This window comes from Macaca mulatta, chromosome 8 (assembly GCF_049350105.2).
Source record: "Macaca mulatta isolate MMU2019108-1 chromosome 8, T2T-MMU8v2.0, whole genome shotgun sequence".
In the NCBI taxonomy this organism is placed as follows: Eukaryota; Metazoa; Chordata; class Mammalia; order Primates; family Cercopithecidae; genus Macaca; species Macaca mulatta.
The window spans coordinates 988,597-1,010,322 of record NC_133413.1 but is presented as its reverse complement, the minus strand read 5'-3'; the positions used below and the strand labels follow the sequence as shown (position 1 = coordinate 1,010,322).

Below are 21,726 nucleotides of genomic sequence, written 5' to 3'. Positions count from 1 at the left end.
AGATCAAATGAAAAACATGGAGACAGAAAATAACAACTAGGCAACAAACATCTTGCCAACAGAACCTTATCTAGATGACTTCCTATGTACATCCCGGTATCCTCAGCTAACAAAATATTTTAAAACTTGGTAACACACAAACATCGTACTTATTTGTTGGGATACTATGCCCACTTATCATTTAATACACTTATCTTCTAGTTTCACAATCTCTAAAACATTTATATAAAGAGCCTGCCTAGTGTTTCCATTACTATAACCAATTCTTTTACAACTACCTAAACTCTACAGATAATTCATTTTAGCAACTCAGTGAGAAATGAATAGTTTGGTCTGAATTTCTCAGCTGCTAAGTTTGATTTTGTAAGGGTTGAAAGGAGTGAAATGCAGCCATAGAAATAAAAAAATAGTCCATGCCCAAATTCTTTATTTTCAACACAGAGGAAAAGATTTGTTTTTCTGAAGATATGTGTACCTCACAGATTTGTCATGGTATGCTCTTTGGATCACAATGAAGTTTTATCTTAAAGCATAATCTATACAGCTCATGAACTAAAGCACAAACTCTGGATGCAGATTAAAAAAAAACAAAAAACAAAAAAAAAAAAACAAAAAAAGACAAGTTGCAATTTAAAAGGTCTGGGGTCTGGATCTCAAATTTTCAAAAATACTCCCAATCTGAGGCATCTGAGTTTATAAATCAGAAAACAATGTTACTAAAGTTTTATAGAATGATGACGACCCACTGCTTTTAATGGGAATGTATTTGTTCAGCTAAAAAATAATGTGAATTGCTAGAGCTTTATACGCTTAATTAAAATTACCTTTGTTTTGGGAATCTGCAAATACAAAAAAACTAGAAATTACTCCTGAAAATTATTAAATTTTTAAGAACAAGCACTCAAAGGGTGTAGCTTGTATAATTTGCAAATTTTAAGCACATTTTATGCCAATTTATTTCAGAGAGCCTGCAATGATGAACTATTTTAAATCTTCCCTTAATTTCTATTTCATGTGGTAGGACATGTGGGTGAGGTACTTCAGTAGAAAAGGACTTTATGAAGTTCATTTGCTGGTGGAAACTCTTGTCATGACAGACTCAGAACAAAAAAAGGTATTTCCTTCAACAAGCATATTTTTTGCTTAACAATAATAAAGGCAAACATTTATTAGAGCCTACCATAGGCTAGGCATTACTCTAATCAATCTACATATGTTGTCTCATTTAATCCTCACACTGTCTTCCAAGGTAGAAAACATTATTCTTGTTTTACAAGTTTAATTACCTCTTTTATAGACGAAGACACGGAGGCAAAGAGTTTAGCAGAGCTGGGATTCAAACTGATGGAGTCTCACTCCAGGATCCATGCTCCTAACCACTATATGTTTATAATAGCAGCTCCTGAAAACCCTATAAAAACAGATGCCATTAAATTATAAGCTTTCTAACATTTTTTAACCGTCTATTACATATCACTAATATGATCTCAAGTAATGATGAATCTAAATATAAAGACACTAAAACAAGGAAAACAAGATAGGAAAGAAAACTCCAGTCCATTTCAAAAGACCACATGTGATTCCCTATGTGTTTTGCTTGTAAGTGTGGACAAATTTGATCCAGAAAGGACATCAAAAAAATGGCAAACTGAGGGCCGAGAGTCAAAAATAAGATTTACTCTAAGAAGGACTCAGAGATAATCACAGATTCCTCATGGGAAAGGAAAACATGTAAAGACGAGGAGAAAACAGAATATGAAAGAGTAAACGTCTTTTCTGATTAGGGCCGGATGCTAAGGATTTGGAGGCAGCAAGAGACAGCTTCATAAGGGAAGAAGTTATTCTCTAGATTCTTTAGTTTTCAAAATGAGTTTGAATAGGCCCAAGGATAGAAGTGGAATCTAATTGAGAAAAAGGTCAAATTGAGCTTACTGTAGGGGGAAGGAAGCAAACTTAGTGTCTGCTGCAAGAAAAACAAGCATGGAAAAGAATTAAAGGGAGGAGACAGAGCCAGAGCCACAGACCAGGAGTAGGGAAAAAGAGGAGTAAGTTAAGGTAAGCAGCAGACGGGGCAGAGTGGCCTGGAGAAACGCAGGGTCACACCCAGGCAGGTGTCCACCGGCGAAGAGGCAAGGGCCGGGCCCGGAGGGCAAACGCGGGCAGGAGGAGTCCCCGAAACACCTTGCCCAGCGAGGCGGACACAAGCTCGGGCCCGCAAAAGGGCCTAGGAGGGTGGGGGCGGGAAAGGGCGGCAGAAGGTGGGCAGGGGAAGCGGCTGAGGACACGCGGTGCACCTGTGGGCGGCTCCCCGAACCCTCCACACCCGCCGGCCGCCCCCGAGACCCCACCTGACGCGCCCGCGGTCCATTGTCCCCCCCTGACGCGCCCGCGGCAACCCCGACCCCACCTGCCGCGCCCGCGGTCCAACGTCCGCACCTGAGGCGCCCGCTGCAACTCCGACCCCACCTGCCGCGCCCGCGGTCCAACGTCCGCACCTGAGGCGCCCGCTGCAACTCCGACCCCACCTGACGCGCTCGCGGTCCAACGTCCGCACCTGCCGCGCCCGCGGCAACCCCGTCCCCACCTGACGCGCCCGCGGTCCCCGGCCCCCACCTGACGCCCCCGCGGCCCCCGCGACCCCCACGTCTTCACCTGACGCGCCCGGCGTCCCCGGTCTTCACCTGACTCGCCCGTGGCCAGCCGTCCCCACCTGACGCGCCCGCTGGTCCCCCGTCTTCACCTGACGCGCCCGCGGCACCCCTGTACCTACCTAGCGCGCCTGCGGCCCCCAGTCTTCACCTGACGCGCCCGCGGCCCCCAGTGCCCACCTGGCGCGCCAGCGACCTGGGCCCGCACCTGACGGCGTCGCGGCGATTATTGCCGGAAGTGGGCCGCTGACTCCCGGCGCGCCGCAGGGAAGCCCCGCCCCTGGCCGCGCTGATTGGCCAGCGCGGATGCGCGTGGCAGTGTTGCTGCCGGGTCCTGACGCCAGCAGCGTGAGCCTGCGTAGTAGGCACCGCCCCTCTGTCCGCGCGTCTAGAGAGCAGGGCGTGGAGGCGCGGAGGCGCGGAGGCGCAGGGTGGGGCTCGGGTGGGCAGGGACGGGCGGGGTCGGTGCCCGCGATCCCTGCGATCGCCCGGAGATGACGGTGAAGACCTGAGATTTAGGCCTGCGCGGCGGAGGACGATGCCGGTCCAGGTCTTCGCGGGAGGACGCCGGCCAGGGCCTTCAGGCGTTCGCGTGTCTTGAAGAGGCGCGTCCCGGAGGATGTGCGTGCCCGTGAGAGCATGCGCGTGCCCGCGCCGCGCGGGTCCCACAGGAGCCTGGGCAGCCCCGCCGCCGCATTTCCATCCTGCGGCCGTGTTTCCACCCGGCTAGGCGCCTAGCCCGGGGTGCCTGCACTCTCGGGCATCACTGCGCGCTCACACTCAGCGTTCAGGCACGAGCAGCTTCTCTTTATAAGAACAGTTTGGAATCTTGTCAGATCTTTCTAGAAGGTTGAAATGCCCTGGAAGAGCAGCGTGAATAGTTTTTTCCAATTAGGAAAAAAGAATGTGGGGCGGCTGGAGGGGGAGAGGCAGGCGTGGCCGAGAAGGCCAGGTGATTCCGGGAGCCGCAGCCCCTGTGCCTCAGTTTCCTCCCAGAAACATGGAGGTGGCGGTGAGCTCTACAGGATTTCTATAAGAACAAATGAGTTAGCGTGTGCAAAACATTTAAAACAGCGTCTGGTGTGTAGCAAGCAAATATGAGTATTAGTCTTTTCCTTGTTAAAGATGTGTGCATCTACATTTGGTGCACATTACAGGAAATGTATAGTATGGATTCGTATTTTGGAAAAGTAATTTTAGAAGTTATTTCTGATGTGCTTATTATAATAGTGTTTCTTGACCACGTTTTTAAATAATGTGAAGGCAATGAAGTAGGCAATACTGCTTGCACATCCCCAATTTAAACACCTGTCTGTCCCTCCCTGGCTCTCTCCTTTTTCTTCCTTTCCCTCTCTATTCCTTCCTTCATTCCTTTCAAGGTTGCAGATTATTCCGTTATATAAATGTATCAATTTATTCGAATAGTCTCTATGACGTCTACGATGGGCTTTAGAATGTTTGCAATAGTTTGCCATTATAAATAATGCTCAGGAGCTCTGTGATTTAACTTGTGAAGGTGTATTTACAAATAAATCTATGATTGGATTGTTGTGTAAACCAAAAAGTGTCTGAGGCAGATCTCAATTGATTTAGAGGTTTATTTTGCCAAATTGTGGACGTGCCTGGGGAAAAACAAACACAGGTTACAGTAGGATTTATGGCCTATACTTTTTTCCAAATATTTAAAGGGAAAAGCGCCAGCAGGAGAAAGATGGGAGAATAGGCTATGAGGCAAGTGGTCACATTCTTCTGAGGCTCTAATGAGAGTACAGCAAATCTAAATTTCACATGTGGAAAGACAGGTATGGGGGAGGGTTATGCATCTATCTCATACTCAGTAGATCTACATTTCACAAAAGATAAAGTAAGCTTTAGGGAACAAAAGGAAGGCTGTGTGTGTGTGTGTGTGCGCGCGCGCGCGCTTTTCCCTTTGGCGTAGTAAGTTTGGAGGCCTGAGATTTTATTTTTCTTCCACTAATGGGTCAAGGTTAACTGCATATGGAGTATTAGTAGAAATTGCCAAGCCAAGACCCCACCACCACAATAGGGGACACAGTAATATTAAACTTAGCCCAGCTGGCCAGCATCCACACAATTCCTAGTGAAAGAATTCCTGTCTGGATGGTAAAGAGGTAAACTAACTGCAGAAACTCACAAAGCAACAAAAGAAGTCCACAGAATAAGATCAGGAATTCAGAGAGATCCACAGAGTAACAGCAGGAATTCACAGAGTAACATCAGAACCCATAGTGTAATAGCAGAGCCTACAGAGTAACAGCAGGAACCCACAGAGTAACAGCAGGATTCCACAGAGTAATAGCAGGAACTCAAAGAGTAACAGCAGAAACCTACAGAACAGGATCAGGAACCCACAGAGTAACAGCAGGAGGTCATGCCGCAGCTCCCTCCAACATGGGTCAGCATATGCATGATCTTGGGTCTTCTTTGTGTGCTTTCTACCAGGCCTGGGCTTAACTCTGTGCTTGTGAAGAGTAACCCACTCAATGCCCTCTGGAATTTCACCGCTGGAGGAGGAGAAAAACCCGAGGGGCGGGGAGAAACGCATTTGTAAACACGTGGTGCAGCTGGAGATTGTGGAGCAGTTGCCCAGACAGAAGGCTTGGCATGGGGAAGCAGTGACCAGTAGGGAGGTGCCTCCTTAACCACAGAGATTTTTTGGCAATCAATTTGTTGAAAAATCATGTTTTAAAATTTTCTTTAAGCGAAAAACCTTACAGTATCTAAGGAGTTGGGGAAATGTAAGCCCATCGTTACGGCCACTGTCCAGAGTTAGAGCTCCTCCTGGCAGGAAGCTTGGGAGAGTGCTGGTCACAGTGTACCAGGTGCCCCCTGCCTCACAGGGGCTTAGGGTGGTGGTGAGCACAGGGGACCCATGCTTCTCCAGTGCACACTACACAGTTGTCTCCTCTGACCTTCCCAAATGCTGCACAGACAGGTGTAGTCCCTGACTCTCAGGACAATGTAGACTTGGTTTCCTTCCAGCACAGGGAATCCCTTCCTTCTTCCTGTTCCTGCCTCTCTGAAGCATGTGGTGTCTGTTTAATGGGGTCTTTACACAACTTGGGAAGACTACTTCTGCTTTCCATGCAGTGATAATACTGCAGTTAGAAAAAATGAACCAAGCCACCAAAACAAAACACTACCACCTGACGTGGAACTGGGAGGGCAACTCTCAGAGCTAATGCGGCAGCCAGGCACCACGACAGTGCCATGGGTACAAGGAGGAGGTGTCTCAGAGCTAATGCTCTGTGCTGACAGCAGCCAGGCACCACGACGGTGCCATGGGTACAAGGAGGAGGTGCCTGGTTTTCAGGAGATTGCCATCTGAACAGACCCAGGGTGGCAAATAACACAGTGAGAAAATGGGGCCATGAGTGCTGTAATTACCTACAGAATGTTTAGGGGGACTGGGAGAAAAACAATCCCCTCTTACAGAAACCAGTCGTGGAAGGTGCTGGAAGGTTGTACTAGCTGTGAGAGTCACAGGCCAGCAGGCAGCTATAGTGAACTCAGGCAGGCCAGTTTGCTTATTTATTTCAAATTCCTCAGTCTTAGGTCTCCTTATCTTTTAAATAAGGAGTTAGAATAGAATTTGGGGGCTGTTCACTCAGGCACCCATGGTGGCTGCAGCACAAGGAGTGAGTGGTGCCAGGATGGGAAGGATAACATGGAGACTGTATGGCCATTGACGTTTGAAAATCTCTGGTTGCTAAAAAGAATCAATCTACAACAGGATTCATCCCGACAGCAGCCAGCAGGCAGCCTAGACCTGGCGCGCCACAGCTCCTTTAGGCCCTGAACCCCTCTCAGCTGAGCCTGGTAGATGCCAGCTGGCCGGCTGCAGCCCCTGAGTGGAGGTTGGCCGTCCTAGCAATATACTAGGGCAGGCGCACAGCAGACGTGGGACCATCATCTGGATTCCTAGACGTGCAACTCCAAGTGAGCACGTAACCTCCTGAGCTCCAGCTCTCACCTGAAAGCTGAGTTAGGCGCACACACGGGAAGGCAGAGGTGGGCCCAGGGCTGGGCTTCTGGTTCCTCTGCTTAAACTCTGCTGCTCCCTGCCCCTCTGCCACCCCTGCAAGTTCCTCACTGACCACGCCTGTCTCATATGTTCTCTCTTCCTCCTGACCTCCTGGGGACTTCAGAAACCCAGTATCTTTAAAAAAATCTGTTATTTTAGGTTAAGGGCTACATGTACAGGTTTGTTACATAGGTAAACTCATGTCTTGGGGGTTTGTTGTACAGATTATTTCAACATCCAGGTATTGGCCTAGTACCCAACAGATATTCTTTCTGATCCTCTCCCTGCTCCCACCCTCCCACCTCAAGTAGGCCCCAGTGTGTGTTGTTCCCCTCTGTGTGTTCGTGTGTTCTCGTAATTTAGGATATGAGGATGATGGCCTCCAGTTCCCTCTATGTTCCTGCAGAAAACAGGATCTTGTTCTTTTTTATGGCTGCATAGTATTCCACAGTGTATATGTAGCACTTTTCTTTTTTATCCAGTCTATCATTGATGGGCAATAGGTTGATTTCTTCCCTTTGCCATTGTGAACAGGGTGGTGTGGGCTTATGGTCCCAGCTACTCAGGAGGCTGAGGTGGGGCGGTTGCTTGAGCCCATGAGGCAGAGCTTGCAGTAAGCTGTGGATTGCAATGAACATACACATGCATGCATCTTTATGGTCGAACAATTTCTATTCCTCTGGGTATGTACCCAGTAATGGGATTGCTGAGTCAAATGGCAATTCTGCCTTTAGCTCTTTGAGGAATCACCATACTGCCTTCCACAATGGTTGAACTAATTTACACTCCTATCATCAGCATATAAGTGTCCCTTTTCTCTGCAACCTTGCCAGCATCTGTTATTATTTGACTTTTTAGTAATAGCTATTCTGACTGGTGTGAGATGGTATCTCATCATGGTTTCAATTTGCATTTCTTTTTTTTTTTTTTTTTTTGAGAGGGAGTCTGGCTCTGTCGCCCAGGCTGGAGTGCAGTGGCCGGATCTCAGCTCACTGCAAGCTCCGCCTCCCGGGTTTACGCTATTCTCCTGCCTCAGCCTCCCGAGTAGCTGGGACTACAGGCGCCCGCCACCTCGCCCGGCTAGTTTTTTTTTGTATTTTTTAGTAGAGATGGGGTTTCACCGTGTTAGCCAGGATGGTCTTGATCTCCTGACCTCGTGATCCGCCCGTCTCGGCCTCCCAAAGTGCTGGGATTACAGGCTTGAGCCACCGCGCCCGGCCCAATTTGCATTTCTCTAATGATCAGTGATACTGAGCTTTTAAAAATGTGCTTGTTAGCCACATGTATGTCTTCTTTTGAAAAGTGTATGTTCGTGTCCTTTGCCCACTTTTTAATGGGGTGTTTTTTTTTTCTTGTAAATTTAAGTTCCCTATAGATGCTGGATATTAGACCTTTGTCAGATACATAGTTTGCAAATATTTTCTCCCATTCCATAGATGATCTGTTTTCTCAGCTGATAGTTTCTTTTGCTGTGCAGAAGCTCTTAAGTTTAATTGGATCCCATTTGTCAATTTTTGCTTTTGTTGCTATTGCTTTTGGTGTGTTCGTCATGAAATCTTTGCCCTTTCCTGTGTCCAGGATGGTATGGCCTAGGTTGTCTTCCAGGAAACTCAGCATCTTATGATTTGTTTCAGTTATTTAAATCTTAGCCCAGCCCTGCTCTCTACTAAAAAAAAAAAAAAGAAAAAGAAAAAAAAACCTGAGTTCCCCATGGAGACTGAAAGCCCTCTGAAGGCGAGACGAAAGTCTTATACTTTTTGGAGCCTTGAATATCTACCTCTAATGGTGGAGAAGGAATGGAAAGAGAGATGCAACAGACGGGCTGCAGATCTAGCTGGAAATGCACAATCCAAAGGGCACAATTTTTGCTGAAACGCCGGGAGGGGCCAAGGCCACAAAGTCATGTCAGATGTGGCATCAGTGTTTGCTCATCATGTTAATGGTTATTTCCATGGTGGCATGGCTTTTTTGTTTCTCTGTTGCCTTACATGAGATCCGAGCAATGAGATGCACACAGCCCAGGCAGGGATGGCAGAATTCAGACCCAGACCAAACTCCTGGCTGCAATTTGCTCATACAACAGATGGTGTCTCTCTCTGTTGTCATTTGAGCCTGGAATTCCTAGACCTCTCTCCCTATGTCCACCAAATATGAGGCCACTGGTGGCTGGGTATCCAGGCAGCAGGACCTCTCAGCTGGCCCTCAGACAGCCTCTGATTTCACTCACCCAGATCTCCTGCCCACTGTGACTGGAGGGGAGAGGCAGCTCTCTGGGGTCTCCTTCTGAGGGCGCTAATCCCATTTACAAGAGCTCCTCTCCGTGACCTCATCACCTCTCAAGACCCTGCCTCCTAACACTGTCACATGGGGATTAGGATTTCAACATAGGAATCTTAGAGGGGAACCAAACATTCAGACCCTGGCCATGGCCCAGGTAGCCAGGGGCATTATGTCCAGGGTGAGCTGAAAACCCAGCTCTTCTGAAGAGGGGCAGGAGTGTGAGGTAGCCCTTATTTGTAGCGTTTGCTAATTTCTGTTATGTATAGACTCCAACCACGGCTAATTTCACACTGCCCATGAGACAACACTGAATGAGAAGCCGGGAAGGGGTGCACTTGGTCCACTCCCCCAAGCCAATTCCAGCCACCGCCAGCCCCACACTGGGCCTGTGCCTATTGTAAACTATGAGAGCTGTTGGTGTTTTCTGTTCATTAATGAGTCTTTATTCTAACACATCTTGAGAAGAATGTTTCCATGTGCCAGACTGTCCAGGAGTGGGAATTTTCCAAGTTTCCAGTTAGGGCCACTAGTTGTACAAATGATGACAACTTGCCACAGATGCCGCGCTACCAGGGTTTTGGCAAAGAAGCTAGTAAACCGAAGATAGGAAAATTGCGTGTTAAACAGCATGGGTTTTTCCAAGCGGTTTTGTCAGCAGAAGTTAATTCCTTTTTGATTGAATTTAAAAATACAGAAAAAATAGAAAGGCAATATTTTCTAATGCAACTGGTCTTAGCAAATCATTATGGTGATATGCTGCACATTCTGGAAAATTAATTTGGTTTATAGAAATAATATGGTGAAATGGTTAATGGGCATTCTTCCAATAACTTCTGGGAGAAAAAGAAATTAAAGCCAATTCAACTAGCAGAGATCCTTACTAAGTTAGAAGAGAAAGTAGAATTGAATAAGTGAAGATGTCAACACAAATGATTCCAATCTTTTGGAGAAAAATGCCTGATGTACACATGGAAAAGGTAAAATCGGGACGTAGAAATTTAGCTTCTCTATTTAGGTGAGAACCTCCGCTCCACCGGGAGGGCTGAAGATGGCAAGGGGGATGGATTCATGCCAACTGGGGTCTGGATCTTCAGAACGAAGTTGGTGAAACAACTTGGCTTGAGGAATAAGTCGGTATAAAGGCCAAAGTTTATTTCATATATCCCAGGACCCAGGCTTGCCTGGACAGCCAAGTTCAGTGTCTCTGGCTAGTTGTAAATGAGGGAGGCACTTCCCAGCCTAGTAGCAGCCTCTTCTCTATTTGCTAACCCACATTTTCCACTTCCCAGGTGTCTTGATCCACCTCTGTAGATAAGTGAAGCAAAGAATAGCAAAAATACCCACACTTCTGCCTGTTTTCCGAAAAATTCTCTATACTTTTACTCAACAGAACCAGGGCTCTGATGTTGCAGTCCACATGTGCATAAGTTTATTGTCTCAATTTCTAGGAGGGAGCCCTGCCAAGCAAGTAGAACACAATGTAGGGTCTTCTAAAGATCACCTTAAAAGGCATGAATAACAGTTAAAATACTAATGTCTCCACATGAATCTAAGAGAATTATCAGTGAATTTACACGATAATTTCAAAAGGCAGAGACATTTGGGCACCAAAATTGGGATTTTTGTCTTCAATTAAACTTCAGATGGGCACTTCCTAGTGTCAGGAGTGGGCTCCATTTTCTAGTCCCACCAAAGCACTGGTGGGGATATTTCCTCCTCAGTCACCAGGTTCTTAATCCAGTGCCCCTCCCTCTCATATGGAAAGTAGCTTGCACATGTTCTGGGCCATGGTCAATAGAGGGCTCCCTGTGTAGCTACCTAGGTGGGACTTGGCAAGGTCTGTGTCTTTCTGCTGTCTGATCCATGACTAATGCATAGCCAGCTACTGATGGAAATTCCAAAGCACATTGATGGGAGAAGAGCAACTAATAGGGCCACTAGGCATGAGTGACTTTGTGAAGCTGCTCAAGTGATGTTACAAAGACTGAAGATATTAGCTTAATTTCTGTGCATTGATTCCACTTCCTCATGTTGTACTGTTCCTGTTTGGGAAGCAAAAAAAAAAAAAAAAAAAAAAGGAATATTTAATCTTTCTTCCACTTTTCATTTCAGCTCAAAAAAAAATTCCTACTTCTTTTCAAGGCAATGTGGATGCCGTAATCAACTAGTGAGTGCGGAGTCATGTAGAAGGAGGCAGAGGAAAGAAATGCAAGAATATTATTATTTCGAGATTTTTTTGCCCTACCGGGAGCAAATTACACAAATAGAAAAGATCCTGCTAACATTATGAGCCAGACAGCCTTAGAGGTCCATGGCAAATGGCAGGTATTTTAAAGAAAGAGCTTGAGAAGAAAATAAATGACATACTTTGTGTAGATGTTTCTCCTTCCACTGAAGGACAACTGTACAGTCTACAATACTTGTTGAGCTATCAAACTTTAAAAGGGCACTCATGAGAAGGAAACACAGATTCATTGTGATTCTTGCTATGATGTGTAAAGTGCCCTCTGGTTTTACCTTTTATTATCCTAGGATGGAAGGAAATTTGCCCAGTAAGACAGTATCTGTGCAGTATCACACAAAAACTGTATCTTTCAAGTTGAAAAGTTGGCGTGAAATGAGGCACTTCTCAACCTGAGGACACCCTAACCTGCAGGTGTCTTTTACGGCATGAGTAGTTCCTCACCTCATCAAGGGTTTGCTCAAAAGCCACTGCTTATTAGCACTCCCCTTACTATTTCAGTTAGAACTGCCACTCCACACACTCAGGGACCCCTCACACGTGCTTATTTCTCCAACTTTTAACATACTGTGTCTTCTACCTATTTATTCTGTCTGTCTCTACCAGCAAGACATAAGCGTCACCAGGGCGGAAATTTTTGTCTCTTTTGTCTACCGCATCCGAGGTCCAGGCACATAGCAGACACTAAACAAATACTTGGTGAATAAATGAATGAATGGACAAATTACAGAACGCATTTCTCGTGTAAGCAGTCTTCTCTATGGATGTTATTGTTCTGGGCCAGAAGAGTCTATTCATTACACAGTGTAACTGAAAGAATGCATGAAGAAGGTTGGTAAAGGGAGATATTTGCAGATTCTGTGGCTGTTTTACTTGCTAAAGTTTGACAGTCTCTTTGCTTGTTTAATACAGCTGTAGAACATTAGGATACTGATTTGCTACCATTGTCAGTACTTTGTATGAAGCTTTTCCTATATTAACTAGAGATTCAAAGCGGGGAAGATGACAAATAAGAGAAGTGTGGTTATGAACAATAAGAGGCTGCAGAAAATAAAAAGATAAGGGAAAGGAACCTGAAGAAGAAGAGGAAGCCTCACCCCGCACGTTTGTAAAATAGATGAGTCAACTCAGAGGGAGCAAATAAAATACGTCAGCTTGCTATTGATTAAATAGGCTTTGACAAGGCCCTGGGTAGTGTATATAATATGATTTCTATGAATGAGGAGGCCAAGAACCAAACTATGGAGGATAAAAGTGCCTCTCCAAAATTATTGCTTAGAAAGCAGACAGATTTCTTAGTTGTGCTTCTATATTAATTAGTATATTGTTACATTATTAATCACTATCACTTTGCTGAAACAATATAGTAGGTGGCATATACTATATGCTTAATATTTATTGCATCAATAAATGGATAAAGATAGAAAAAAAAACCAGAAAGTTCAGACAAACATAAGGAAGACACATTTACAAACCACTCATCATTCCACCACTCAGAAATATCCACTGTTCTTTTTAAGTGAAGCCTCAAATGGTTATAAGGGAAACCACCATCTGTGGAGCTGAAGCCATCATCTGCAGAACCCCAGCCACGGCACGTGTGCTGGTGCTGTGCTCCTGTATTTCGGGGTCCTCTGCACCATGCTTCTCCACCTGTGGTCCCCAGGCTGCTTGCACTAGAGTCACCTGCAATACTGCACTGTTTATTTCAAATATGGATGCTCAAGCCCTGTCATGCCCACACAGATTTTCTGGGATGGAGTCTGGGCATAAACAAGCAGCTTGTCGCCCTAATGCCCAGCACCACCTTCAACCCGGGTCTAGACACATGGCTCCCAAGTCTGCCAGGCTGTGTACCCAGGCTCGCCTGCAGAGCTTGCTAAAGCTCTGGAACATTCCTCCACCAGGTGTCGCTCATTTTAATGGTGGTAAAACTGTACCGTCCATTATCAAACATCTTTCCAGCTGATCCTGGGTAGACAGGCTTGGAACCCTGCTACAGATCAGTGCGTTCCTACCTGACTTTTAAACCCTTAAACTCTTTGTTCCAGTGACTGATTGGGCTTTCACTTAACATGTAAAGCAAATGGAAGTGTTATTGCTCTATTCAAATCAGAGAATCTGGGCAGACTCAGGCTCCCCAAATCTCCACACTAGTCCTGAGGGGCTCTGGGTAAAAGGTGGTCTTCATGGTGACCTCACGTGGCTGGGCTGAACTGCAGCCTCTCTGAAGACAGCACCAAGTCATTTTCATTTATTTGACCTCCCACAGGGGACGTAACAGAGGGTCTGGGTGTGGTCGTTGTGCCATCAACATTCGTGGAACAAATGCAGCACAGGAGGAGCAAAGCGTGACATACTCAGATGTCTGCCAACCTCCGGACGAGGCCCAGCTGGATGCCAATATTCAGTTCACACTTTGCTCTTCCTGTGCTGAGCGGCCAGGTGCGGTGTGGCCCATGTGGGTGCCAGCAAGAAGGACAGATGAAACGCTCGTGGCTCTACTATATAAACTCTGTGTGCCTGGAAAACATTGCTTGACATCCTATGAAGAATGTTGGATTCCAAGAGCAAATGAGCATTTTCCACAGACGCTATAAATAACAGAACGACCACAATTTCCGAGGTAAAACTAAATACTGACTATTTCTGTATGCTTGACCCAATGTCAGTTTCCAAGCACTTTTCATGTGGGTACAGGGAAGTGAGGAAAGTATATTAGACAGCATTTTGGTTGAGAAAATAGGGGGTAGGAAGGATTCTTGGCAGAGCGGTGCCCAGAATTCCCCGTGGTCCTGTAGGCGCTTGGGTACTCATTGTGGTTTGCTGTGGTGTCGACATTTCTCTGCCCTTCTCTCAAGAGGAGGTGAGGGAGAGATGAGTGAAGTGGCAAGTACTTACACCATCCAAATTAAGACAGACAACAGCAACCACGTGACGTGTGTATTTGCCAAAGGGGATAGAGAGGGTCTATGTTACATTGTTGATCCTCCTCTGCCTTCTCAGGGGTGTCAGTCAGAGTCCCACTAGAGAAAAAACAAAGAAACATTCAAGTTAGGATCGTTTAAGGAGGATTTAATAAAAGGACTGTGGACAAAATTGTGAGGAGAGTTTAAGAAAACCACAAGGGATGGTGCAGACACCAGGCTGGTAACAGTGAGACCTGAACCCCAAGTTGGCACTTGGAGCAGAAACAATGCCAGGGAGACGTCAGCAGGGCACAGGAGAGGCTGTTACACATACACAGGAGAGAAAGGGAAGACTCCCTGAAAACCCTCAACAGCAGGTTTATGAATATTACGGGACAAGGGCTGCTTCTCCTTGAGGAGGAGTAGAGAAGCAAACTTGCTTACTGTTTCTTCTTTTTTCCATTTTTTTTTTAAAACAGGGTTTCACTCCCGCAGCCCACATTGGAGTGGATCGGGGCAATCTCGGCTTACAACTTTCACCTCCCAGGCTCAGTGATTCTTCTGCCTCAGCCTCCCAAGCAGTCGGGACTACAGGCATGCAGCATCACGCCCAGCTAATTTGTCTAGTTTTTGTGTAGGAGGGGTCTTGCCACATTGCCCAGGCGGGTCTCGAACTCCTAGGCTCAAGCAATCGGCCTGCCTCAGCCTCCCAAAGTGCTGGGATTACAGGCGTGAGCCACGGTGCTGGCCTGTTTACTGTTTCTTTGCATGTGAACGTTCGTTCTTTCTGAACTCTCACAGGGTGATGGCTAAATGTGCCACTAAGTGATTTAACCCAGGGTTTGGAAGCGAGCCCTCTGACACCTTAACATCAGAAAGGCAGTTCTCCGAGAGTCAGGCCTGAAGTGAGCATTCTTCCTGGGAAACACCCGTTATTGCAGAGGGGCCTGTAGAAAGGGAACTGTGGTGGTTGGAAGGTGTGCGCACGGCCCTGTGATTTAGGACCAGTTTCCAGAGCCTGTGCCCTGTGCCATGACCTCACAAAGTGCTGCTGAGTTTATATCTCCCCTTCCCCCTTGGGTGGGACAGGAAGGCCAGAGGGGGCTGGAGTTGGGGTTTGCTTTTCCCCAGGTAAGTTAGACTGATGAAAACCTCGGGTCTGTTAGACTCTGGTGAAATAATTCCCCCTGAAGCAGCCCTCATGAGAACAGGGTGTATTTCAAAATAGTCCCTTTCCTCTGGCTGTAAGTAGGAGGGGATTTTTCCACTCTCCCTTTTTTTTTTTTTTTTTTTTTTTTTTTTTTTGAGACAGGGTCTCCCTCTGTCACCCGGGCTGGAGTGCAGTGGCACGATCTTGGCTCACTGCAGCCTCGGCCTTTGGGTTCAAGCGATTCTCCTGCCTCAGCCTCCCGAGTAGCTGGGACTATAGGCGCCTGCCACCATGCCTGGCTAATTTTTTCTATTTTAGTAGAGACGAGGTTTCACCACGTTGCCCAGGGTGGACTCGAACTCCTGAGCTCAGGCAATTGGCCTGCCTCGGCCTCTCAAAGTGCTGGGATTACAGGCGCAGCCACTGCACCCGGCCGATTCTTCCTCTCTTTACTGTGGGAACCTGGTCGAGCTCTCAGAGGTAAAATTCACCAAGTGCAGGTCCCCCATGACTGGGTCCCCCTGGATTTTTTCTCTCTCATTTGTCCAGGTGGCATCTCCAGAAATTCATCAGGGGCAGCTCAGGTCCCTGGCGCTGGCCCCGCAGAGGTTCTGCTCCTGTCAGCCGAGGTCCTCGGAACCCGCTTGTCTGTGCCTCCTGATTCGGGGTCCGTGCTTTGCCTGGTGACTCAGTTCTCTGATGGGTGAAGAAGAGTTGTTGATTTTCAGTTTGTTCATCCTTTTCCTTCTGTGTGGGTGGGAGCCGGACTGGACCCTGGAGCCCAGAGCCGAGAAGTCAGGAAGATGATTCCCCAAGTGCTCAGGTGTGTCTGTCGCCTGCACCCATGGCCCCTCCCCGAGAAAGCAGACCCCCCGGCCCATTCGAGCCCCTCCCTCCGCGCTGCCCTTCCTGCAGCAGGGCCTTCCTCATTCCCCTTCACCCGTGCTCACCTCAGGTAACCGAGAGGCTGGGTGTGGTCATTGTGCTGTAACCCAGGGGCTGGGTGTGGTCATTGTGCTGTAACCCCAGAGCATCTGGGCTCATGCTGATCTGAGCATGAGCCACTGCAGGGGCCCTCAGAGAAGGGAAATAATCCAATGGAGACAAAAGTCTATGTTTTAAAAAAACAAGAGGATCACCCGAAGGACATTATCAGCAGCTTCTTAGCAGTGCTCATCCCTCCTGCAGAAGCAGCTTTCTGGGTTTTGATTAATTCACTACTGGCTGTGAGATAAGGCTAGGACAGTCTGTATAGCCTGCTTAGAGATTAGGAAAAACATTTCTTTTGCTGCAAACTCCTTCCTACTAATCTTCCTTCTGGTCTACCATGGGCAGGGTGCACGGGTGGGAAATGCATGCAGCCATTCCACCCCTGAAAACGAACTAATAGAAATCCAGGCTTTGAAGAAGATGCCTCCGGGGCAGCAACCCACCTTGCAGCAGGGTTCTTAACAAGCCCCACAACAGCATCGACCTGAATCGCGTAGGCACAGTTTACACGCACAATGAGGGTAAATGACAGGAAGTGTGTCGACACCAGTTAAAAACAGTCAAGTGCTTCTGCACAGCAGGACAACACCTGGCTGCTGGGGAGGCTCAGAGTTGGGGTGCTCAAGGGTGTACAGGTGTAAATGAGCTCCCATCTTGGAGGCTGCTCTAGAAGCTAAGAACGTGCAGACCCGACTAAGGGCTGTAAACCTCATTTTGGGGTGCAGAGTCCCAGGCTGAGGTCTTGGGACCCCTGGGAACATGTTGAGATGTCACAAGCGCCCTTCTAGCAACTGTGGTCTGAGACTGACATGTCTCCAGGTGTGGTTTTGGGTCCACCAAGGTGCTTAGATGCTTTTGTGATGAATTAAATACGAATTCAGTAAAATGTTACTAAACAAAGTGCCTTTTTGTCCTTATGCCCTTTCCCAGTAAATATTCTAAGAACAAAAATATCAAGTTTGTGTTCGCAAGAAATTTTGAGATAAATGTGTTTCATGCTGGCAGAGTCAGGAGCCACAGCAAATACCACGTGCAGGTGCATTCTGCCAGCTCCTGGGCCGGGAGGTGATATGGGACCCGGGCTCTAGCCCACCCGGCTTGGCAGCTGGCCCCCACCAGCCTGCTCAGCCATCGCGCCCCACTGGGCACCACCCCATCATGGTCCTCAGTGTCTTCCCTTGGGACCCTGGCGTCTTCTAGATGCTGGGGCACACATGGTGATCACAGCCTCACATTTCAGGAATCAGAATGTATCTTAGTTACATGGCTTGTCATAGTTTAATTGGAAGTGTTTTTCCTCTCTTGGTTCCACGAAAGCAATGGTATGTCTACATTCTAGAGCATCTTCGTGGGAGCGGAGCACAGCTGATGCTGCTGGAGTCACTGGAGTGCTGGAGCTTAAAGGGTGGCCCAGTCTCAAAGGGCACCAGACCCTGTCCTAAGTCCAGGCACAAGGGCTCACAGCTCCCTCAGCCACCCCCGCGTTGCTATGAGGGGAGGACTGCCTTGTCACTGTTTTATAAAAGAGGAAATTGAGACACAGGTGGGTGAGGACTGGCCTGCAGGAGAGCCAGGCCTGCTCGCTGCATATCTGCACCATGAGCCATCTCTGCAGAGGGACAGACTGAAGCTGCCCAATTGACCCCAACACAGTCAGCTGCCGATCAGCTGCTGCATTGGTGACAACGTCACTGAGAGGGAGAATCTGCCCCCACAGCTGCATCTCCTGCTGTCACCATCTCCTCTCAGCCTTCACTTCACTCAGCTTCATTTAATGGAGGATGTGCTCATCTGTTCACAAACTCAACAAATGTCAGGTATTTCCTAAGTGTAGGCCCTGGGTTGAAGCCTCAGTGTGGGAATAAACAGGTTCGCGTCCCCATAGAGGTCATGGTCTAATGAGAAGAGAGACCAATCGCATCACTTGGTTAATAACAGGTTCTGAGATAGCTGCTGAGAGCGACAAGTGTGCGGGCTATGAGAGTCTGCGAACCCGCCCTGAATGGAGACCTGGGCTTTCTGTTCACCTCAAGCGTTGCATGAACTCTGAGGTTCAGAGGCACTCGACAGAAATGGCCGTGCCTGTCGGAGGAGGGCAGACAGTGGAGAGAAGCAGAGAATGTGGCGATCTTTTCCGTGGGAGCCAGGCAGAAACCAGGGAGCAGAAACCAGGTTCACAGCAGGCGGGAAGGCGGAGAACCGCTGCCTTCAGGCAGATGCCCGTGGTGACAGCCAGGCAGATGCCGGCACAGGACCCATGCACCCGCGGCGCCCTGCTGGGGCAGGTGGAGCAGTCACCCAGAGACGCACAGACCCTGATCCCCAGAGACTGAGTGTGTTGGGCTTGGGGGAAAGGACACCCAGCTGAGGTGGACTCAGGCTCCAGGCAGGGCCCTTGGGTGGGAGATCATGCTGAGTTATCCAGGGTTACCCTCGGGGCCCTCATGTGGGAAGGACGAGGCCATCACTGCTGTGACCATGGAGGGGCCTGGCCAGGACCGAGGGCCTTGGAGCCGCTGGAATCTGAAAGAGCGAGAAGCGGGTATATCAATTTTATACGACGCCATTTAATCTTTTTAGAAAGAATGTACCTACGTGAAGTGAGGAGAGAAAGGAGAAGGGGAATTCGTGACCAACTCCATGAGCTGGTCCTCTCTGGACCCCGTGGGGTGCAGACGCGGTCGGTACAGCACCCTCTCTTCACAGTGACCGTTAGGTAGCAATTTAGAATTCCAGACCCCAGTGTGAGGTCCACTTCACTAACAATTCCAAATCGTCACAAACACACAAACTATCGCTTTAAGAAGAGAGATGGTAAACTTGCTGAATGAAAGTGAACTTATTAAGTCATCAATCTCTGGAAAATAATGATCCAGAGAGGGGTGTGTACGTGGCTGATCTTCCTGGGCTTCGCAGCCGATCACGGGGCCCTTTGGAGGGAGGGGTCAGAAACCTCAGAGCAATGTCTCCATTTCATTGGAATGGCATGAAATGATTCCAGTTCGAAAAGAACACAACGCTGAAGGTCAAATATGATACAAGGCACTGGATATATTTGCTAATTAGCACGTTAAAGAATGAGTCAGCTACGGGAGCAGGAGTGATTGCTAACCCCGTAATAATAATCTCTGACTCTAATTGGAGAGCTGCCCTTTGGAAGCAGAGCTTAGAGAAGCAATTTGCAGAAAACATCAAAAGAGAGATTTAATCATATGTCTTTCTACTTGAAAATGTTAGCCTGTCGCTGTGTCGACATACAGCCATTAATCTACCAGGTGAAAGATAGGAAACTCAGCTGCCCACTAATTCTTTTCAAAGTGTATTTTCTCTGATTGCTTGTTTTCTAACCAGGACACTTACTGTGTATGTGGCAGTTACCTTCCTGCTGCTAAACCGTTAATTGTTTAACTGTCCTGAGGTGATAACATGGCAAATCAGACGACTGGGAGCTTCTCAACATAAATGATGCAGACAGATGGAAAATAGAACCCACATTATCAGCTCAGTACCAGGCACAGGGCAGAGAGGAGGTACGGTGTGACCCAAGCAGGCTCCCTAAGTCCCCAGGGTCACAGGCCCCCCCATGTCCAAGCTCTCTGTCCCTGCTGCATCTCATGTCCACACACTTGGCAATGAGCAGGGCAGGGGAGGGAAAGAGCAGGTAGACAGAAACAGGCCCAGCCAGGGCAGAGTCCTGCCCTCTGATCCCTGCCAGGCCCAGCCTTTGTGGGACACCTAGGAACCCCCCACCAGAGGTGAAGTTTGGGGCAAACCCGCGTGTCACTCTGCCTGAATGCCCCACCCCATTGACCTACTCCGTGGAGTACTCGTTGCCCCAAAGCCAGGTTCTGCCCCAGTGTTGGCTGCAGACGGCACCACGGCTGGGGGCCACTGGGAAGGAGGAATGGAGAGGTGGGAGGTGAGAACGCACCTGAGTCCAGGAGCCGTTTCCGTTGTCTGTGATTAGGGTGTCGGCCTGTGATGAGGTGGACAGGAACGAGAGGCCGCCTCCACGCACTGGTGATTCGGGAAAGCTCAGAAGAGGAGAACGGAGTGGGAGAGGAGGCTGAGAGTGTTGAAGGTGTTCGGAGGAGCAAGCCCAGGTGGACGTCTTCTTTGCGCAGCTCACTCCCTCGTCCTGCCTCCTGCCGGGCCAAGGGATGTAGCTGGTTCAGCAGAGCTGCCTTCTTCCCCAGAGGAACGACACCAGCCAGGAATGGCACAGGGCTACACAGAGACACCAGGAAAAATCAAACACGTCGGCAGGAAAAAGACAGTAGGCAGATGGAAAGCATACACTGCCCATAAATATCAGGAACGCAAAAGTGCTGCCAATTATCACTGCTCTTATTCAGCAACACATTGAAATTCCAAGCCATTGCCATACAATTTAAAAGTACAAAAAAACCCCAAAACTATAAAACAATAAAAAAGTAAAGCAAAAGATTGATTTTCTTGCAGATGCTATGATTCTATACAGATAGAATTCAAGAGAATCTATGATTAAATTACTGACATCAACACAAGAGTTCGGCAGGATTGCAGAGAACAAGAGCCATACCGGGATTTCTTAGCATTTATTTACTCTGCAGTCACCAGACGGGGAATAGAACCCCAAACGTGGGCCACTCATGGCTACAGTAAAATCTATGACAGTCACGGTTGCAGCAAAATCCAAAAATATGTGCAAGACCTTCCTTTAGAGAACTATAAACATGTTATTGAAAGGCACAAAGGAAGAATTTGAGGAGGAGAAGCACCAGTGTTTCAGACGGGAATATTAGACTTTGGATAACAGTAAATTCTCCAACATCTTAGCATTCAGTGAACATTCCATCAAGATTCATGAAAATATATGGGGACTTTAACAAACTGATTCTAGAGCACATATAGAAGAATATACGTGAATAAATACCTTCAGAAATGCTCCCAGATGACATGGTGTAGTAATGTAATTGGCTTTAAAAGAGTCTGGGGGAGGAGGAGAGGCTGGTGGGGGAGCAGAGGCAATGAAATTGGGCCTGATTCGGTGATTTTTTGATGCTGAGGACAGACACATAGGAGCTGACTCTCCTATCTCATCTACTTTTGTTTTTAACATTTTTAAAAATAATATAACATTTAAAAGGTTTGAGGAGAAAAAACAGTTAAAACATTTTTTTGGGGAAAAAAAAGCCAAATTGGAAGAGAAAGCAAATATATACAAAGGTATGGTAATGAAAACAGTGTGGCATTAACAGGTCAGCAGAAAAGTGCAGAGCTCAGAGGCAGAGTCTCGCATGGGAGTCGGTGACTCCAGGAGGCAGCTTCCCAAGTCGGGGAACAAGGCACCCAGCACACAGCCCGGGGACTGGGCTTCCATCTGCGGAACAGGGTCCCTGCCTCATTCCACCCTCAAAAGGCTACTTTAGATAAATAGCCTAGATAAAGCCTAGGTGTGAACAGCCAAAAACTAGTGAATG

General features: G+C 47.7%; 1 protein-coding gene and 2 long non-coding RNA genes across 13 annotated transcripts in view; 1 reads left to right on the top strand and 2 right to left on the bottom strand.

The window, feature by feature from the left end:
* Positions 1-2,879, bottom strand: part of FBXO25 (F-box protein 25) — a 67,114-nt gene extending 64,235 nt beyond the window's left edge. For 4 of the 11 annotated variants that reach the window (XM_015144664.3, XM_015144670.3, XM_028852278.2 and 1 more), the window contains exons 1-2: positions 2,771-2,879; positions 1,287-1,411 (exon numbers count right to left, since the gene is read on the bottom strand). The gene's annotated coding sequence lies outside the window, so the exon portion shown is untranslated. 11 annotated transcript variants of the gene reach the window in all.
* Positions 2,880-9,619: 6,740 nt separating this feature from the next.
* LOC114680154 (uncharacterized) lies at positions 9,620-20,507 on the bottom strand. Its single transcript, XR_013397002.1, has 3 exons — positions 20,196-20,507; positions 14,117-14,241; positions 9,620-11,015 (listed from the first exon to the last, which is right to left on the bottom strand). It is a non-coding gene; the product is annotated as an uncharacterized LOC114680154 (long non-coding RNA).
* On the top strand, positions 13,488-17,164 carry LOC144330662 (uncharacterized). Its single transcript, XR_013397005.1, has 2 exons — positions 13,488-13,841; positions 14,604-17,164. It is a non-coding gene; the product is annotated as an uncharacterized LOC144330662 (long non-coding RNA).
* Positions 20,508-21,726: the final 1,219 nt, after the last annotated feature.